An 18,234-nucleotide genomic window follows, 5' to 3' on the forward strand; every position below is an offset into this window, starting at 1 on the left:
AGGCCCAGGACTGGCCAAAAAAAAAAAAAAAAAAAAAAACACATTAACTTGTATCCTCCTAAAGGGTAGATTTTAAGTCAGGCATGATGGAGCACACTTATAATTACAGCACTTGGGAGACTGAGGCAGGAAGATCACGTGTTCAAGCCTAGCCTGGACTGCAGAGTGAGACTGTGTAAGGATTGTGTTAGAGAGGGAGTGCTCTGTGCAGGGAAGGTCCTCATTTTGTCCTTGTGTCCATTTTGTGGGTGTGACTACTCCAGAGTATAGAGCTTCTGCAGCTTTCAGCCCACAGAAGGACAGATTGCTGATGGAGCTCTGGCTGTTAAGGAAAGAAGCTAGACTAAACTGTAGCAAAAAAGGGTAACTTTGCTCTGCCTTTTCCTGACAGTGCTTTTGAAAACGAAGAAGAGAAATGTGGCCAATAGATTGACTTTTTCCTCCTCTCCTATTTGCTGCCTCAACCCCATCTCTCCTTTACTTGTCATGATTCTTTCTTCACAGATGTGTGGCAAGACCAGGATTACTTTTTTATGATACCTGGGATTGAATTTAAAAGTGTCCTACCATTTGAGCCACACCTCTAATACCTTTTGCGTTTAGTTTGGCAGATAAGATCTCACTAACTTTTTCAGGGGCTGGCTGGAACCGTGTTATTTCTTTCTCTGTCTCTTAAGTAGCTGGGCTTAGATGTGTTTGCCTCAAGATTAACTTCTTAAACATATTCTAATTTATATATAAGAATCCAGAGATTTCACTGTGCAGCTTTTGAGTTACAAGAGGACAAACACACCGGTTCCAGTGCCCTTTATCATGTGAGTAGGCTTGTGCAAAGAGTCAGCTCTGTGGCATTGGGGCGGATGCGCTGCTGGGCTCTTGATGGGCCATTTCAGCCCCTTTTACAGCCTGCTTTATGTGCTGGCCAGTAGGTCAACGGTGTGAGTTCTTACTGTAAATAGAGTCTTACACCGACATTGTAATGGCATTCTAAGCCAATAAAACTCAGATTTTGAAATCAGAATGAGCCTTGTCCTTAATATTGTATTGGGCATAAGTATATATAAATGAAGGAGTTAGACACATTTGCATGAACTTGACCTGACGGAACAGCAGCTCTCATAAATGGCTCTTTTGATATGAAAACAGTCTAATTGTGCAGGCACAGAGCTGCACCAGTAATGCAGAGGTCTCTCAAAGTGCTTGCTTTTAAGTAGCATGTCTGTGTTATCCTACATAATACATTTTTTACTACCAATTATTATCTGACCTAACTCACTGGTGGTAATTCAATTTGATTCTTTGATGACATCATAAAATATTGATAACAAAGTAGATAATAATAATGGTGCAGCAGTGGAACTGAGAGCCATTTTTATTAATGCAAGCAAAGCCATAGCAGACATTTTTTTAAAAATTTTTCTCATTCTCTAATTCTCACCATAATGCATTCATTCAACAGACATTAAGTGCACCTGCTAAGTGTTAGGCACCAGAGGGAGCACTTTAAGTTTACATCATAGTAGGGGGAAATAACAGATAAGTAAGAACGTTTTAACTCTTGGGAGTCTGTGAATCAAATGAAACAGAGAAGTTGCCAGAAAAGTCTCTCTGAAAAAGTGAAATTTGAGCCAAGATGAGTAACAGATAAAAACCAAGGCTTAAGGCTCCTCCCAAGGCTCAAGGAAAGCAAACTTCAGGCATCAGACATTGGTGTATGTGCAGAGTAGAATTCAAGATGGTAATGCTAAAGTGTGGTAAGATAGGAGATGAAACAGAGAGACCAGTAGCTTTCAGATCAAGTGTGACCTGTTGATCTTCATGTGGAGTATGAATTTTATCAGAGAGCAGTGGGGAGTTGCTGGAGACTTTTGAGCAGTATTATTGGCCCTAGAGATGGAACCAAGGGTCTTGGGGGGTGGGCGTCATGCACTTTCCCACTGAGCTAAACTTCTTGCTGTATTTCTGCTTTTAAGTACATTTTCACCCAGCCCTGATAACTCACAGCTGTAATCCTAGCTACTCAGGAGGCTGAGAAACATGGATCACACAGTTTTAAGGCAGCCTTGGCAGACAAATCCAAGACACTCTTATCTCTAATCAGTAAAAAGCCAGAAGTGGTAGTATGGCTGAAGTGGTAGAGCACCAGCTTCGAGCAAATAAGCCAAGCAAGCGCAAGTACCAGCACAAAATTAAATATATAGATATAGATATAGATATATTCTGGCTGCTGTGTAGGCAATGAATGGTAGAGCTAGGTATGGAGCTAGAAAACCAGGAACGAGGTTATTGCTATAACCCAAATAGTAGATGAGGAAGACTTGGACATAGGCAGAGGCAGCAGAGATTGTGTGAGAAGTGCTTGGTTGTGGAAAACAGCTGATAGTCTGGGGTGGGAAATGGGGTTCCAGGTATTGTCAGGGGTGAGGAGAGAACGGTTTCCAGTGGTTTCCTGCTCTGTTCTTTGTCTTTAACATTTTGTCATTCTTACCCATGCTCTGAAAAGCATGCTTCTCAGGTTTCTGGATGAGACAAAACTAGGAGGGATGACTAATGTGATAGAAGACAAATGTGAGGTTCAAAATGATTTTTCTGAGCTCTAATGTGGGACCAAACCAACGGGATGGGATTTAATGGGGATGAATGTGATGCCCTCCATTTAGGTTCAGAAAATCAATTGTGTAAGTACAGGATGAGGGCATTCAAGCTTGAGAGAAGTTTATGGGAAAAAGAGCTGTGGTTCTGATTGGCCACAAACTCGATACAAGCTAATGTTACCATGGGGAGTTAGGTCTTGGACAGTCTGAGTCTCATGAGGTCAGAACACACCTAGTCACTTGTCCATGCTTGAAGAGGAACATGAAAGGTGGCCAGAAGATGAGAGTTCAGCAAGCTGTTTGGTTGGAAGGCAAATGGAAAGAACTAGGAGGAATAAAACAAGATCCATGTAAATCATCCAGAGTTGTAGGACCATGATAATTGGCATTACCTACAGAGCCAGAATGTGGGTTAGAAACCCTAGTTCTGTAAAACCCTAGAGGTTGGCACTAAAATTCTTTATACCTCAACACATCTTTAGTGAACATCTGTCTACTCTTCACTGGTTACTGTATTTTCATACATCAAATGAAATGCCTAATTAATATGGTGTTGTTGTTCTCGGTCAGTTGTGGGGCTTGAACTTGGGCCTGGATGTTGTCCTTGGGCTTTTTTCCCCAAGGCTAGTGCTCTACCACTTTGAGCCGCTGCACCACTTCGAGTTTTCTGTGGTTAATTTGAGATAAGATTCTCATGGCCTTTCCTGTCTGGGCTGGCTTCAAACCTGGATCCTCAGATCTCAGCCTCGTGAGTAGCCAGGATTGCAGATGTGAGCCACCAGCACCCAGCTTGATTAATATGTTTCTGGTTTGAGAGTGGTTTTAGATTCTTAGTCAAATTGGAGGGAAGTACAGAGATTTCCCACATATCCTGCCCTCATGATGGCCTTCCCGTTATCAACTCTCCCTTCTACTACATTTGGTGAGCTTGAGCCTACACACCAAATTCCCCCAAGTCTACAGTTTACTTTAGAATTCACTCTTGGCGTATTCTGTGTATTTGGACAAATGTTTAATGACACATATCCACCATCAGAATGTCGGGCAGAGTTTTCTTTGCCCTAACATTTCTCTCAGCTCTGCCTATTCATTCCTCCCTCCAACCATCTTTACTTTTCCACAGTTTTGCATTTTCCAGAGGGTCATATTGTTGGAATCATATAATATATAGCAAATTACATTTTTTGTACTATTACCAGGGCTTGAACTCACTAGGGCTTCAACTCAGGGCCCCATGTTTTCAATTAGTTTGTTGTTGTTTTTTTTTCAGCTCAAGGCTGGAGCTCTCCCACTTGAGCCATACCTCTGCCTCCAGCTTTTTTCCCCCTGATTAATTGAAGGTAAAAGTTTCACAGTCCTTTCCAAACAGCTGGCTTCAAACCGTGATCCTCAGATCTCAGCCTCCTAAGTAGCTAGGATTATAGGTGTGAACCACCAGTGTCAGGCACACATTTCTGAAAGAGAGAGCGGGAAAGGGGAGAGAGGGAAAGAAAGGAAGGAAAGGGAAGAAAGAAAAGAAAAAAGGGGGTGGGGAGCAGAGGGAAGGGTTCCTGAACTTAGGAACAGAGGTGCAAGTTAGTGATTACAGATGCCATTGTAAATGGGTGCTGAGCCCGGTGAGGACACGGTTGTGGGAGTGGCCATTGTAAATGAGCGCTGAGTGCCGCAAGGACACCATTGTGGGAGTGGCCATACTGCCCAAGAGGGATTGAGAAACACTGCTCATGCTGAGCCTGGAACAGTGAATGGGTACTGGCGGGGCACTGTCTGAGAGGAAGAAGCCCAGAGTGCTCCGGGTAGAAGCAGCAGTGTGTGCAAAGCCTGGTGCGTTCTGGTAACTACGTGGCTTGGCCTGGCTGAGGGCACAGGGCTGGCTCTTGGTTTGATGGTAAGGAGGATTTGTTCATAGGTTACCTGAGCAGCCCCTGAAGTTTAGTATGCCATGAGGAAAGGGATTGGAGAGAAGCTGGTAGGGGAAACTGAGACCAAATAGTGGAAATCTCTAGGTGTGTATGGGGAAGTTCAACCTTATTTTTAAGTTAGTAGAGAGGTTTGATGAATCTGTGATTTATTTAACAGCAACACTAAGCAGAATGAATGGATACTCACAGAGACCAGAGACAGGAAAACGAGCGCTCATGTAGGTGAGAGGCAATCAGTCTAGACTAGAGCTATGGCAGTCAGGATAGAAAGCATCCCAGGAAAGAAGCTAAGGGGGGCTCTGAGGAGGGCAGGAAATGGGACACAGGGCGTGGCAGAGTTGGAGCAACCAGTAAACAGGTTGAGCAACTGAGGCCAAATGGTTAGAGAGAAAAGTGCCAATTGTAGCAGAACCCACCATTCTGGAGTCTGTCTGCTAATTGGAGCACAAGATGCCTAACCTCTGGGTATGGAAAGACTAACTGTCCCCCCTTCCCCCATATCACTCTCACCCAGAGCTCCATCAGCAGTAGGAGCTGCATGCACAAAGGAAAGCAGTCCCACACTTGTTTCTAGATGTGGAGCTGTGTCCTTCTGTGGTGTCCTGATGGCCTCTCTGAGGCACTGTTGAAGCTATTCCTAGCCATCCAGCACAGCCAGCCCCACTGCCTTCCATGCCACAGAGCAGAGGGGACAGCAACTGTGGCTGACAAGTTTGCAATCAGCTCTGCATTCTGCAGCTAGTTTTTTTAAAGGCTCATTGCTAGGCCTTCAAGAATATTCGATTAGGAGAAAGCCAAGGAGTTTGGAAACCAGAATGCTGAGTGGGACTGTCAGCTGTAAGCTACCTAGTAAACACATGTGTCCTTAGAACAGGGCTGAGTAACAGCAATAATACTGCAGCTAGGAATTAGAAGTACAAAAACCCAAAAGTGGATTCATTTGGAAAGAAGTCAGAATTCCAGAATTGTTAAAAAAAAAAAACTTGAAAGGAAATTTCTGCCCTGTTTGTCCAGTGTATCTCCTTGCAGTAACGTGTACAGCTTCCCTCTTAAGTGGCTCCGTGCTGGGGACTTGAGGCACACATTGGATAAGATCCACTCCAGGACACACTTGTTAACTGGTAACCCTCACCCTGCCCCAACCTCTGCTTGTCTCAGCTGCAAAATCCTGGGTCAAACTGTGGTTACAAAGTCGATTGCTTCCAAAGCAAACCTGCTGTCTTTGAGTCTTTGTTTTATTCCGGGCTGCTCTGTCAGCTGCAGGCTTGCCTTTGATAGGCCACAGCAGTGCTTTTCATGTCTAACTAGTGTTTTAATGTTTGTGAGAGACTGTGGTTAATTGGATCCCTATGGTACCACAAAGGGCTTTAGAAGCCCCTTATGTCTGGGGAGATGATTCTGTGATTGTGTATATGTGTATGCACACGTGTGGGTCCTCCACTGGAGACAGCACCACAAGATTTACATGTTCCTAGACCTAGACCTCGGGTTTAAAGGTTGTTTTGTTTCTAATGAATTCCTAGTGATTGTACTTATTTATAGGATACAGTGTGATGTTTCTATATATGTATAGGTTGTATAATAATCAAACCTGTATATTCACTCCCTCGTGTGTTTATCATTTCTGCATAGTAAGAACATTAAAAAAATAACTTGTAGCTATGATGAAGTGCCCAGTGTAATTGTTAACCATATTGTTAACCATATCACTCTAATGTGCTTTAAAAGAGACATTATTGCTCCCTTCCAGCTATCTTTGTACCCATTGGCCAGTCTCTCCTCATTCCTTCCTCCTTTCCTCCCAGTTGGTAACCACTCTTCTGCCATCTTCCGGCTGCTTCTGTAAGATTGCAGCACCCTTTCTGTCATGCCTGAGTGCTCTTCCCCATGGCAAAGAGGCTTCTGCACACCTCCAGTCCCCTATGCTGTCCTGTGTATCATTAGTTCTCTTCACCTGGATCATACCCTTCTTGTAGTTCAAGGTTGTCCCTACAAAGGAAGGTCATAGGTGCCTGCTCTTTCCAGGCAAGCCAGAGTTGGTCTCGCCATTAATTTCTTCCAGAGCATGTGTTTCTTTCCTTTACAATGCTTGTCACAATGTCTAACTTAATATCATTTGTAATTTACTTGTATTTCATTAGGCTTTATGTTCCATGAAAAAGGAGAGCATGTCCGCTTTTCATATTTATGTTCTCAGCACCTCAATAATACCTGGTATCTTTTGATGCCTTCTTAATCATTGAAGCAGTGGTTCCCCAAGAGCACAATCCGTTTAAGGCCAGTTTAGAGTATCCCTTGTCTCCAAGTAGAAAATAGGTTAGGTTCTGTGGGCCCGTCCCATTATCATCCTGCCTGTGCATTTGGGTGTTGGTGACCTGGTTTAAGCAGCCTCTGAGCCTCCAGGACCTACCACTAGGCAAGAGGTAGCCTGAGCCTCACCGGGTCAGTTCCTTTTCCACTTGACCATGTGTTGTAAGAGAGAAAAAATAGATGGCTTTGGGGCGCCAGAGACAAGGATGGGGACCAAGTATTTCTTCCCTTTGAAATTTCAGTAGAAATGCAAAGGCTGCCCTGGGGCACTGCAGAGAGCATGCTGTGTGTCTTTCTGTCCATGAGGAGACTGACATCACCACGTGTCAGCAGAATTCCATCAGAAGTTACTTGCTCGAAACTACAGTTGACTTTCTGACCCACATTTATGGATTTAGCCTAATTAAATTGTGGAATTGCAGTGTGACATTTCATTATTACCTTGAAATTACAATTTCATTCTGATGACCAGGCCTTGTAAACAGTATAAGCACCCCTGACACACTTGCCCGCAAACAAGCTCCATGTTCAGCTGACAGTTTATTATGAGTGCTATTTGGATAACTCGGATTGAATATACAAATCATGAGAATCAAAAGTGGTGGGGGACTCTGCCTGAACCAGTCCCACGGTAATGGATCTTCCTGGCTCGCAGCTCATGGTATTCCATAGGCCTTTCCTCTGTTATTTTTGCCTTTCATTTGCAGCACTCCCCAACCTTGATTCAGACCTTCAGTGGTCTGGGCTCCTCTGTTTCTACAGTTTGCACATTGAGTGTACTTTGGCAGGAAATCTCACAGAAGCGTTTGTATGAGGTTTTAAAGTATTATTCATCCAACATTGGTTTTGCCTCCAGGATCTTCTTCCCCAAGCAGTGGCATGGGATTTCAGCAGTCCTTTTCTTTCTCCTCATAATGAGATGGCCCTCATCCAGATGTATGCTCGCAGCCATATCTAAGACTAGGACTATTGCTCAGAAGGCTGAGCCAGGCAGACAGATAAATCCAAGAAGAGAAACGGAAACATAGAAAGGGAGCTTGTACCGGCCGCAAGACTCAAATCTTACTACTGAATAAGCCATACCTCACAATTTTAACACAGTTTCAGTTATTTTAAAAGAGGGATTTCCAGGGCAGGACGAGAAATAGGTGTCATTTTGGGAAGACATTGGGGCTGGGTGTCACTGACTTTGTTGTTAAAAAGGGCAAATAAAACAAAGGGAGTGGTTGGCAGTGGTGACCAGATTGAGCAGGTGTGGTATGGTGGTGAGGTCAGACTGGGGCGGGGGAGGCACTGGGCAGGGAGGAAGAGATTGACTCCTAAACTCCGAGTTCCTGTGCAGGTCTGTCTTGCCACATCTAGGAGAGCAGCGGGCTTTCTAGATTAGTGAGAGCGGCTGGAAGGATGACATGCAGGTGCTTGTTAAAACAATTGACACGGGCTGGGGATATGGCCTAGTGGCAAGAGTGCTTGCCTCATATACATGAGGCCCTGGGTTCAATTCCCTAGCACCACATATACAGAAAATGGCCAGAAGTGGCACTGTGGCTCAAGTGGCAGAGTGCTGGCCTTGAGCAAAAAGAAGCCAGGGACAGTGCTCAGGCCCTGAGACCAAGCCCCAGGACTGGCCAAAACAAAACAAAACAAATAAACAATTGACACATCTTCCACATACTCAGGATTTCTGAGAACTTCATCCCCGCTGGCTTGCCCACATGAATTAGGGCTTGTTTTGTTTTTATTGGCATATATTAATTGTACAATGGGGTTTCATTGTGACATTTTTATATATGCGTATAACTGACTGACCAAATTCGGTCCTTTTATTTCTCTTCCATGGGATTAGTTTTTAAGTGACAAGTAAGTAAAGAAAGCAGCAGGAGGAAAGCTAGATGAGAATGCCAGAAAGAACATGGGTGGCCGCACACCTGCCATGTGTGTGGTGAATTTAGCCATAAGTGTATGTTTTACATGTCTGCCTGTTGACCTTTACATTTGACATATGTGGTTGTTTCTATTTCTGAGAGACAGAGGTGAGTGTATATATTCCTCAGCTACAATGTTCATAGTGCCCATTACCTAATATACAATGCATCTCATTTAGTCTTTTATTAAAATCAGGATTCCTTTGTTCAGTAAATAAGCTGAATGAATTACCAGTGCTGATGTCGTCTTTTCTCCCTTCATCAATGTGGTTTTTAAACATTTTTATTTAAAGTGCTATGTAGCTAAGAGCCCTGTTATTTGAGGCAAACCTTATATTTCAGTGTCAGATGCATGATGCACGATAAGTGCTTAGACCAGTCTCTTCCTTTTCTAGGCTTCATTTCTTCCTCTGAACGCTGAATAATTATCCCAGCTCCTCCCTCATTCTGTAGGGATATTTGGAAGGTAAATGAGACCACAGTTCTGACAGCATCGCCTGCTTCAGGGGACGTCTGTCATACCGTTAAATCCTCATTGTTCTCTTCTAACTCCCCCCCGCCCCCCCACCCCACCCCGCCAATGCTGTGGTGCTCATAGTCTACCTGTGCTTTTCCTTGCAGAATGATTTCTGTTCTATGCCGAGGCTCAGCGCAAGGCTGTGCTTCAGGGCTCATTGTGACATTCTCTTTGTGGGCAGGAACTCAGTGGAGCCTGCATGTCTGTGCCCCCCTGCATTGGGGAAGATGGTGGCGATGGCTTCCTTTGGCCGAGGTTTTGAAGAGGGAGGTAGATGGGTGATTACGGGAAGACAGGTGCTGATTTACCTGTTTGCCACTTTATTTTCTTTTGGGAGGCAGTGTTCCAATTTACTGCATTCCTTGGAGGTTTGACATATCAATTAGATGTTATCGACAGTAATAGAGGGGCAGTTGCTGTAAATGTGAAGTTTTTACTGGTAGGCCATGAAATGACACCCCAAGGGACCGCAACAGAGTGGCATGATAAATATCGTGTTACCTGCACACAGGCAGAGGGACTGATTAATAGGGAAGGAAGATTCTGTCTCCTGCACTAAAACGTTATTTATTCATTTGCTGTCAATCAAACCTTCTGTTCTAATTGGCTGAAAGGTTAAATCATCAAGATCTGCTCATAAACCAGGTTAAGGTAGGAAGAAAAGCAGTGCTAAATCATAATCAGTGGCTTTGTTTATTTACTACATTATTGCATCTGCATGACCTTGGAGATCCCTCCTCTACTCCAGTTACAGTGGCAGCCCTGGGCCAGGACGTCTGAGCGTAGAGGACTCAGAGGCCTGCCTGCAGTCTGAAGGCTCTGAGCTGGGCTTGGTGTGATGTGGCCCCAGCATAATGAGACCCGCCACTCCTCTTTCTGCTGCATTTTTAATATGTGGCTCTTACCGTGTATGACACTTGTAAAAGGAAGAATTACTTTCAGAAAGACAAATATATTTCCACACTAATGGTTTTATAAAGATGTCAGCAAATACGTATAGACATCACTAAATCACATTTTAAAGCCAGGGTTCTCGTTGTGATAAATCTGCATTATCAAGTCTCATTTCTGAAATGAATCATACATTATAAAACTTTATGAGAGTTGAGTAAAAGATCCCTTGTTGCCCAGTGCAAGTGCATATTGTCAAAACATGCAGAAAGAATAGCTTCAACTCTCAGCAAGCAGAGAAGGAGCTCTCCTACCTTAGAAGTCATATTTCACACACAAGCTAGTGTCAAGTACAGGCTAGTTTAGGGTATAAGGAGCTTTTCTCACTGCCAAAGTAGCTTATTCAAAGAAAGCCAGTAGTAAATTTGTGAGACTACAGCTTGCTCTACAGTGGGGCTGGCAAAGGTCAGACTCCAGAAACAACAGTGCTGACCATCTGTCTACAGTCCAGGATAGCTTTCTACTCGTGCCAGTCACCCAGCATCCTGGCCCTGGCTTTCCCACCAACCTCCAGGGCCTGCAGCCCAGATGATAAAACACTTGAGCAGAAGCTGTATATGCACACTGTCTCTCATTGCCTTGATAGTGAATGCATTCACTTCCATGGTTGTTTGACTATTTTAAGCACAGTCACATCAACTCATGCATCGGATACACCATATTACCATATTAAATTTAACACAGGAAAGCCTGTTGATGTGCCCTATTAAAAATGCATTAGCCAAAGAGGGCCCGATGGTCCACTATTTGGAGAGCAGCTCTGACGAGAAGGGCAGGGTACATCACTTGTCCCCCTCAGTGTAGGAAAGGATTAGCACTTGTGCATTTGTAGACCTAAGAAGCTTGTGTTGTAGAAAGGTATTAACAAATGTTTGTAGGTGGCTCAAATGCAAAAACCAGCCAACACGATCTTTTTTTCATCTTTCATTGACTTCTGACTTCATTGCAGGAACATAAGCGTACTTTAAGAACACCTAGTTTTATTTGTTATTGTGTTGGCACACTGTATTGTTGTCTTGGTACACAGGTGAGGTACATGAACAGTGGACTCCTAGATGACATGACGCATTCAAATGGTTTTTAACTCTGAGAGTTCATCAAAAGGATCAAAATCAAGACACAACTCAAATGATAATGCCTGAAGAAGAAATAACCAAGTAATGGCTAAATATCATCTGTAATCTCAGCATTCATGAGACTGAGATTGAGTCTGGCCTCACCCATGTAGCAAGACCCTGTTCTCACAAAACAGATTGCATCTTAAGAAGGCTGCACAGCAAGCCATAGCAGGGTACATAGGCCAATGGTGAGGTTCAGGGCTTTGGTAAAGGAAGGTTTGGAACCGGAGTTAGCCACAGCCTGCTTTTGCATAGCTGAGAACGTTTGGTTTTTATGTTCTCAAAGGACTTTTAAAAAGTAAAAACAGGGCTGGGGATATGGCCTAGTGGCAAGAGAGCTTGCCTCGTGTACATGAGGCCCTGGGTTCAATTCCCCAGCACCACATATACAGAAAACGGCCAGAAGGGGCGCTGTGGCTCAAGTGGCAGAGTGCTAGCCTTGAGCAAAAAGAAGCCAGGGACAGTGCTCAGGCCCTGAGTCCAAGGCCCAGGACTGGCCAAAAAAACAACAACAACAACAACAACAACAACAAGTAAAAACAAAATGACACAAATTTCTGTGGGCTGGAAAGCTTTAAAATGCTTACTAGCTGCCCCTTTATTTTATTTATTTTATTATTATTATTATTTTTTTTTTTTTTGGCTAGTCCTGGGCCTTGGACTCAGGGCCTGAGCACTGTCCCTGGCTTCTTTTTGCTCAAGGCTAGCACTCTGCCACTTGAGCCACAGCGCCACTTCTGGCCGTTTTCTGTATATGTGGTGCTGGGGAATCGAACCCAGGGCCTCATGTATATGAGGCAGGCACTCTTGCCACTAGGCCATATCCCCAGCCCCACTAGCTGCCCCTTTAAAGAAATAATTTGCTGACTAGGGGTAGGCATAGAGTTTGATATAGAACAAGTACAGCAGCCAGTGCTATAACTACCAAAAAAGAGGGAGAACCAGATGTGCTTACAGGGATGCGTGGCCTTGCTCACCTAACTGCTGACTTTCTGCAGTACTCCCCATTCCTAGAAGTGGGGAGATTGAAGTCGGGGCACAGGCAGAGTTGGCATGTAAGAGAGAGGCAGGATGTTCCTCGGGAACAAGGTGGGGTGGCAGGAGAGCAGTGCCTCCTTTGCCATGATAGCCTACTGTGTGCCTCCCAGCCTTGCCCTGTGTCATCTTAACCACCTGCGGGGGAGGCTTTTCCGGGGCTCACAGCAAAGTCTCTAGAGATTATGTGATTCACTCAAAGCAGTGAAGCCAGCAAGGAGCAGATCCTGGGCCAAAACTCAACCACCATGATTTCGAGTCTGAGGAACCTCCTGCTCTACCACAGCACTTCTCACATCCTGCTGACCCTAGGCAGGCGAACCTCCCCACCGAGCCTTTGGAGTACCCAGGCAGTAGCAAGTGGATTCCACCTGCCCTAGGTCCTCCAGTCTCGCTGTCACTAAAATGTTCTACCCGAGGCTTTGGATTCCATTAGTCTAAGGCCCCCATGATCGTTCCGACTTGCTGCCTTTTCACTAGGAGGCATGGTTTATTTATTCTCTCTGTATACTAGAGCAGTATTCTCCAGATTTGTGGCACTCAGACCCTCATCACCACCAAGGACGCTTTAGAGATACCCAATCTCTGTTCTGGGCCCTGGCCTCCAGTGACCATCCTTTCCAGCTTCTGTGAAATCAAGTCTCTGCCTATGAGTGACAACTGAGAGGTTCTGGATAATGGAAAGCAAAATATACTGAGACAGAGCTTTCAAAAAAAGAAAAAGAAAATAATAAATTTCCAGGTCCCCACCCATACCTACTTGTGAGTATAGAGCCAGCCAGTTATACGTTAGCACACCCTCCTGACCATGCTGGATCACTCAAGTTTGAGATCCCTGGAATAGCCTCAGGGTGTGGGTGGGTGTCACAGTTGAACACACACACACACACCCCTGACCTCGGGAACTGACAGCACAGTTCACTGTTGAGTGGCGCCTCTGTGGGGCAGTGAGTATTTTTCTGCCATAGCCAAGTCTTCAGATTTAGTCACAGCCACTCGGCACTTCTGTACTGAGGGGAAATGCTAGACGAGGAATACAGGACATAAAACTGCTGGGGCCCGTGTATTCAGTCAGACAAGGATGGACTACAGTTATTAACAGGAGGGATTTTCGTTTACTGTGGGGTCCCTCTCTCCGGTTTTTTTCTTTTTTAGTTTAACTCTGTCTTAAAGACTCCTCAGAACAAAATTTCAGATCTAGAGTTCTGCTGACTTAGCGGGCGAGTAACACAGCTGAGTGATAGAACTGCTGGAGTTCCGCCGTCTCCGCAGCTCGCACCCACAGGCCTGCGGGGCTGCCCAGCAGATGCCACGTGATCCCCATGGCACAGAGCCACCACAAAGGGGGAGCCGGGTACACCACCCGGCGACTGTAGGAAAATCTACCATGTGCTTTCACACACTTGGTTGAACTCTTCAAAAATATTGACTAAACCACTTGCCAGCTGTGATTACCAACAGCTGTATTTGACAATCTTTGACAGAAAGCCAATGGGCATGGGCAACGTCATCTAGTGCTAACAGGGCCTTCATTAGCAGCTTTGAGGGCCTGAGTGCTTTCCTGGCCCTGGAAGAGTGATTGCTGTCCCCTGGTGCTGTGTACTCAAGCGTTGGCAAACTGTTTGCTTAGCGAGCCCAGAGGCAGACACGAAGCCTGCCTGTATGTCTCCATCACTCTGAGGGTTTTTTATGTTCTGATCTCCAGGAACACAAATAATATTCTTTCTAAGCCGCTCCAAAATACAAGTGATAGAAAATATCATGGAAAAGGTGAATTGCCAGACAGTAAGCCCTCATGACCGAGAGCTTATTCATAAAATGATGACAAATTTATTGCACACATTCACTGCTGGCTTTCTGAGATTAATAGCTGATCTATCTGATTTTAAAGCCTGACAATAGAATCAGAAAGAGTTACTGGTCACTTTTCTCACCCATCCCTTTCACCCAGCAACCTTCTTCTCCAAGAAATAATACAGAAAAATAAGCCGATTTAGCTCAGCAACATCCTTGCAGTATTTTATTGCCAGAGATTTCCATGTGCCAAGGATAACTTTTAACCTTGTTGAATGCAATCTGACTTCCTGGCATCTGCCTTCAACTCTGAAAACCCTCAGGGCAGGAGCCTAGCATGGCAAATAACCAGGGGTAGATTGAAAGGAAACCTGAGAGGAAGCCATATTTCCCGTATGTCTCATCACTGTTTGTTTACTATGAGGTAGTAAAACAATATTTTTGATGCCTTAACCTTGTGGGCATCAACAAGGCTAAAATTCAAAGCAGGTGTTAACCCTAGACACACACACACACACACACACACACACACACACACACATACACACATACACACACACACACACACACACGGTTTGCAAAAATACAGAGAGAATCTCTGAGGTTTCCAGCCTGAAGGAGATCAGAATTCCTCACAAGAAGCAAAATCCTCTCTGATTTTACTTGGATGGCCCTTAAAAATTATCTGAGGATTTCCCCTGCCTGGCTTGCTATACCTCCAGCCCTTCTTGAGGCCCAGCTAAATTGGGCACAGACCTAAACAGGTGGGGGGCATCTGCATTGAGGCCTCCTGGGGGTGGACCTTACAGTTTGGGTATCTGATTTTGTGTCATGCATTCGTGAAATTATTTGACTCAAGTGTATTCCAAACAGCCCTGTTGTCACCTGCTCTGTCTCACTGTCTGGCTGCTGTGTGGAAGGAGCAGGCAGGCTGCCTGGACCCTTCCGCACTGGGGCACTGAGGACAGAGGCAGAGGAAGCCCACTCCCCTCATTCCAGGCCACAGCACCGCAGGAGCCGGAGGAAGGGCACATGCTGGGCACATGCTGGGCATACCTAGAGGGAATGCACACATTGTACAAGGCCCAAGAGGGTCTAGGCAAACAAAGGCCGGACCCAGAATGTCATCCACACCACACTGAGTGGTGGTGAGGAGTGATTTTTTTGTTTTGTTTTCAGTAAAATGTTTGGAAAGGAGAAATGGGGGGCGGGGAAGGCTGAGTGAAAGAGCGCTTGCTTGGCATACATGGGATGGTGCTGTCTTCAGTAGCGCACGCGTGCGCACACACACATATTTTTTTAAAAACATTCAGGCCACAAACATCACTTCAGCTTGCACATCATTCACTGTCTTGACTATTCTCATTGAATGCAGTACATTAATTGTGTTAAATGTGGACTTAATGTGTATTCTGAAAAGAGCCTTTATGGGGCCTCCCTCAAAGACCTGTCACCTTTTTATTACAGAACTCCTAGTCAGAGATCCCAATAAAATGCTCCAGGCTAGGCTTAGGCAGCTCAGGGCTAAGAGCTAGAGTTTTCATCATAAAGGAACATTTTTGTGGACTCTGGAGATTTTTTTTAAGCTTTCCCCAATGCCTCTGATTTCTAATCTCCTCAGCTGCAAATACCAGGCCCTTAAAGGCTGAGAGGAGGAGTCTATTTTTAAATTTTTTACTGAATATCTCCCCAGTGTTAGGTGCGGAACAGCTTCAACGTGTCATCAGCTCTGGAATGCCCGCAGGAGAGTAGTGTAATTTTTAGGTATGAAATTGATCCGTTTTGATTGTTAGGAGGTCTGATGGCCCTTCTAGAAGGCCTCTCCCTTGCTCGGCTGTGTGCTCTCTGATGGGTTTCTGGGGGCAGGGCCAGATTTTGTTTAGCATAGCATGGATGGGCCCTTGGCATGAATTTCCAGAAAAGCAACCCTTTATTTTAAAACCTGAAATTCAAAGGGGTTAGTCCTCATTGTGTTCTAAATCCCTCTGGTATTTCAAACACTAGGAAATGAAATTGCCAAAATCTTAACATTTGAAAATTGGCTCCTGCCTGTGCCTGGTTCTCACATCTCCAGTGTGTGTCTGGGAGGGAGTGCACTTCTGGGGAGAGCCAGGTGTGGGGCAGTCACCAGACCTGGCGGGGGGGGGGGGGGGGGGGGCGGAAGTAGGGGGGATGGAGGGGGGCAAGAGCCTCCACAGAGATGTTTGCTTGCTGCCCTGCTGAAAGGAACCACTTACATCAGTAAATCAGTACCTTGCTTGAGCATTGTTTGCTTAGGACAGGGAATCCTCTGGGAGCAGCAGACAGAATCTTCTGTCTCCCCTCACAGGCCTCCAGAGATGTCTTTTGGCAGAAACATGGTTGAGGCTGCTGGCTTTGCCCTTGTTGTTCAGCAAAGACTTCATTCTTAGCTGTTGCTAGACTGCAGGAGAATTGCAGCAGTGTCCAAGCCCCTAACGAGGCACTGAGAGGTCAAAAGCAGGAGCGCCCGAGCACCCAGTGAGCAGCCTGAGTGGATCAAGGTATTGGAACCATTACAGGCCCATGTTCCCCGTCCTGCCTCGCTGCTTTTCAGGTTCCCTGGCCTGAGCACAGGCCTCGCTTAAAGTAAACCGTGCATTTCTGTAAGGACTTCAAATATCTGAAAGCCCAGATCCACAGTGTCCCTTTGGTGTGGCCATACTGAGAAAGTGCCTCTAATGTGGGTGCCGAGTTCCTGCAGTGGGCTCTGCCCAGACTCCTCTGCTTTCCTGCAGGGAGGACCCAGCCCCTCTCCTGGACACCACCCGGAGCGGTCTCTAATTTCTAACATTGCTGGTTTCCTTATGCCCATCAGTCAATAGTGGGGCAGACATGTTCTAAGGGACTTGGACAGTGTAGGGCATGCTTACAATCCCACTACTAAGGCAGCAGATAGGATGATCAGTAGGTCAAGGCAAGCCTAGGTTATGTGGTGAGACCTTGGGGATGTGAGACCTTGGTGCTGGGCACTTAGCTGCATGGTCTGAGCATTTATTTCCAGAGGCAGCCAGGAATTTTGGCCATCTAGATGAGTCCCTTTATTTGTAAACCGCACACGTTCCTGCTCAGCCTCTTCCTGCCCTTCCCTTGCCAGTGCAGGGTCTGCTTGGTAGGGTTCTGCAGGGGACCTTGCCTCTGTGGACCTAGAACCTTATGTGCCATTAATGAGGCTTGAACAAGATGACTTATAAGTCCTTCAATATCAGACAAGGTGGAGCCAAAGTGATTTTTTTTTTTACACAAAATCCATATTTATTGAGGCCTACAAGAACTATCAGGACATAGAGCCTGGAGAATTTGGGGGTGAAGACTCTCCAACCTTCCAACTCCACACTGTCCCTTGGTTCCGATTCCTTCCCACATTCTAGATCCTGAACATCGAATAGGATAAGCCTGGATCTAGTTCTCTGGTGCTCACTTGCCTGAACTGGGCCTTAAATTCATGGCTTCGCACTCTTGCTTGCCTTTCTTAGTTTTTTATTCAGGGTTGGTGCTCTGCCATTTAAGCCGCACCTCCACTTCTGGCTTCTTGGTGGTTAATTGGAGATACATGTCATGGACTTTTCTACCTGGGCTGGCTTTGAACTGCGATCTTCAAATCTCAGCCTCCTGAGTAGCTAGGATTTTAGATGTAAGCCACCAGCACTCATTTCTTAAGCTCTTATTTGCATAGAATCTTCTTAGATGTCTGAACTTTGCAGTATAAACCATCAAACAGCTCAGCTACATTTCCAGCTTCACTAGAAAAATTAAAGCACAAAGACTCTTGAGGAGTCCAGAGTCTCTCTAGCTGAGGCCGTGACCCCGCTGGTGTTTGGGAGACCCTGGAACAGCTCGTAGCCATGTGTCATAGACACACTGTCCTTGGGGAAGTCTCTGGTCTTTCTCTCACTTGCACCTGATAGGCTCCTGGAGAAGGCAGATAGTAGAGGCTAGTAAAAGTCATTCCTTATAAGCTCCGCTTGTGACAGAAACCTTGTTAGAAAGAACGCTTCTCTTCAGAAGACTTCCCAATATTTGGGACTGTTCTCAGCAGATCTTAAATTT

At 45.4% G+C, this 18,234-nt stretch overlaps 1 protein-coding gene and 1 long non-coding RNA gene across 3 annotated transcripts in view; one reads left to right on the plus strand and one right to left on the minus strand.

Moving 5' to 3' along the window:
• Positions 1–18,234, plus strand: part of Btbd9 (BTB domain containing 9) — a 324,638-nt gene that overhangs the window by 282,704 nt on the left and 23,700 nt on the right. The gene's annotated exons all lie outside the window — the stretch shown is intronic.
• Positions 4,243–18,234, minus strand: part of LOC125352631 — a 28,302-nt gene continuing 14,310 nt past the window's right edge. The window contains exons 3-4 of the long non-coding RNA XR_007211198.1: positions 12,472–12,478; positions 4,243–7,136 (exon numbers count right to left, since the gene is read on the minus strand). This is a non-coding gene — a long non-coding RNA (uncharacterized LOC125352631). The remainder of the gene's footprint in view (positions 7,137–12,471; positions 12,479–18,234) is intronic.

This window comes from Perognathus longimembris, chromosome 6, assembly GCF_023159225.1.
Source record: "Perognathus longimembris pacificus isolate PPM17 chromosome 6, ASM2315922v1, whole genome shotgun sequence".
Classification (NCBI taxonomy): domain Eukaryota; kingdom Metazoa; phylum Chordata; class Mammalia; order Rodentia; family Heteromyidae; genus Perognathus; species Perognathus longimembris.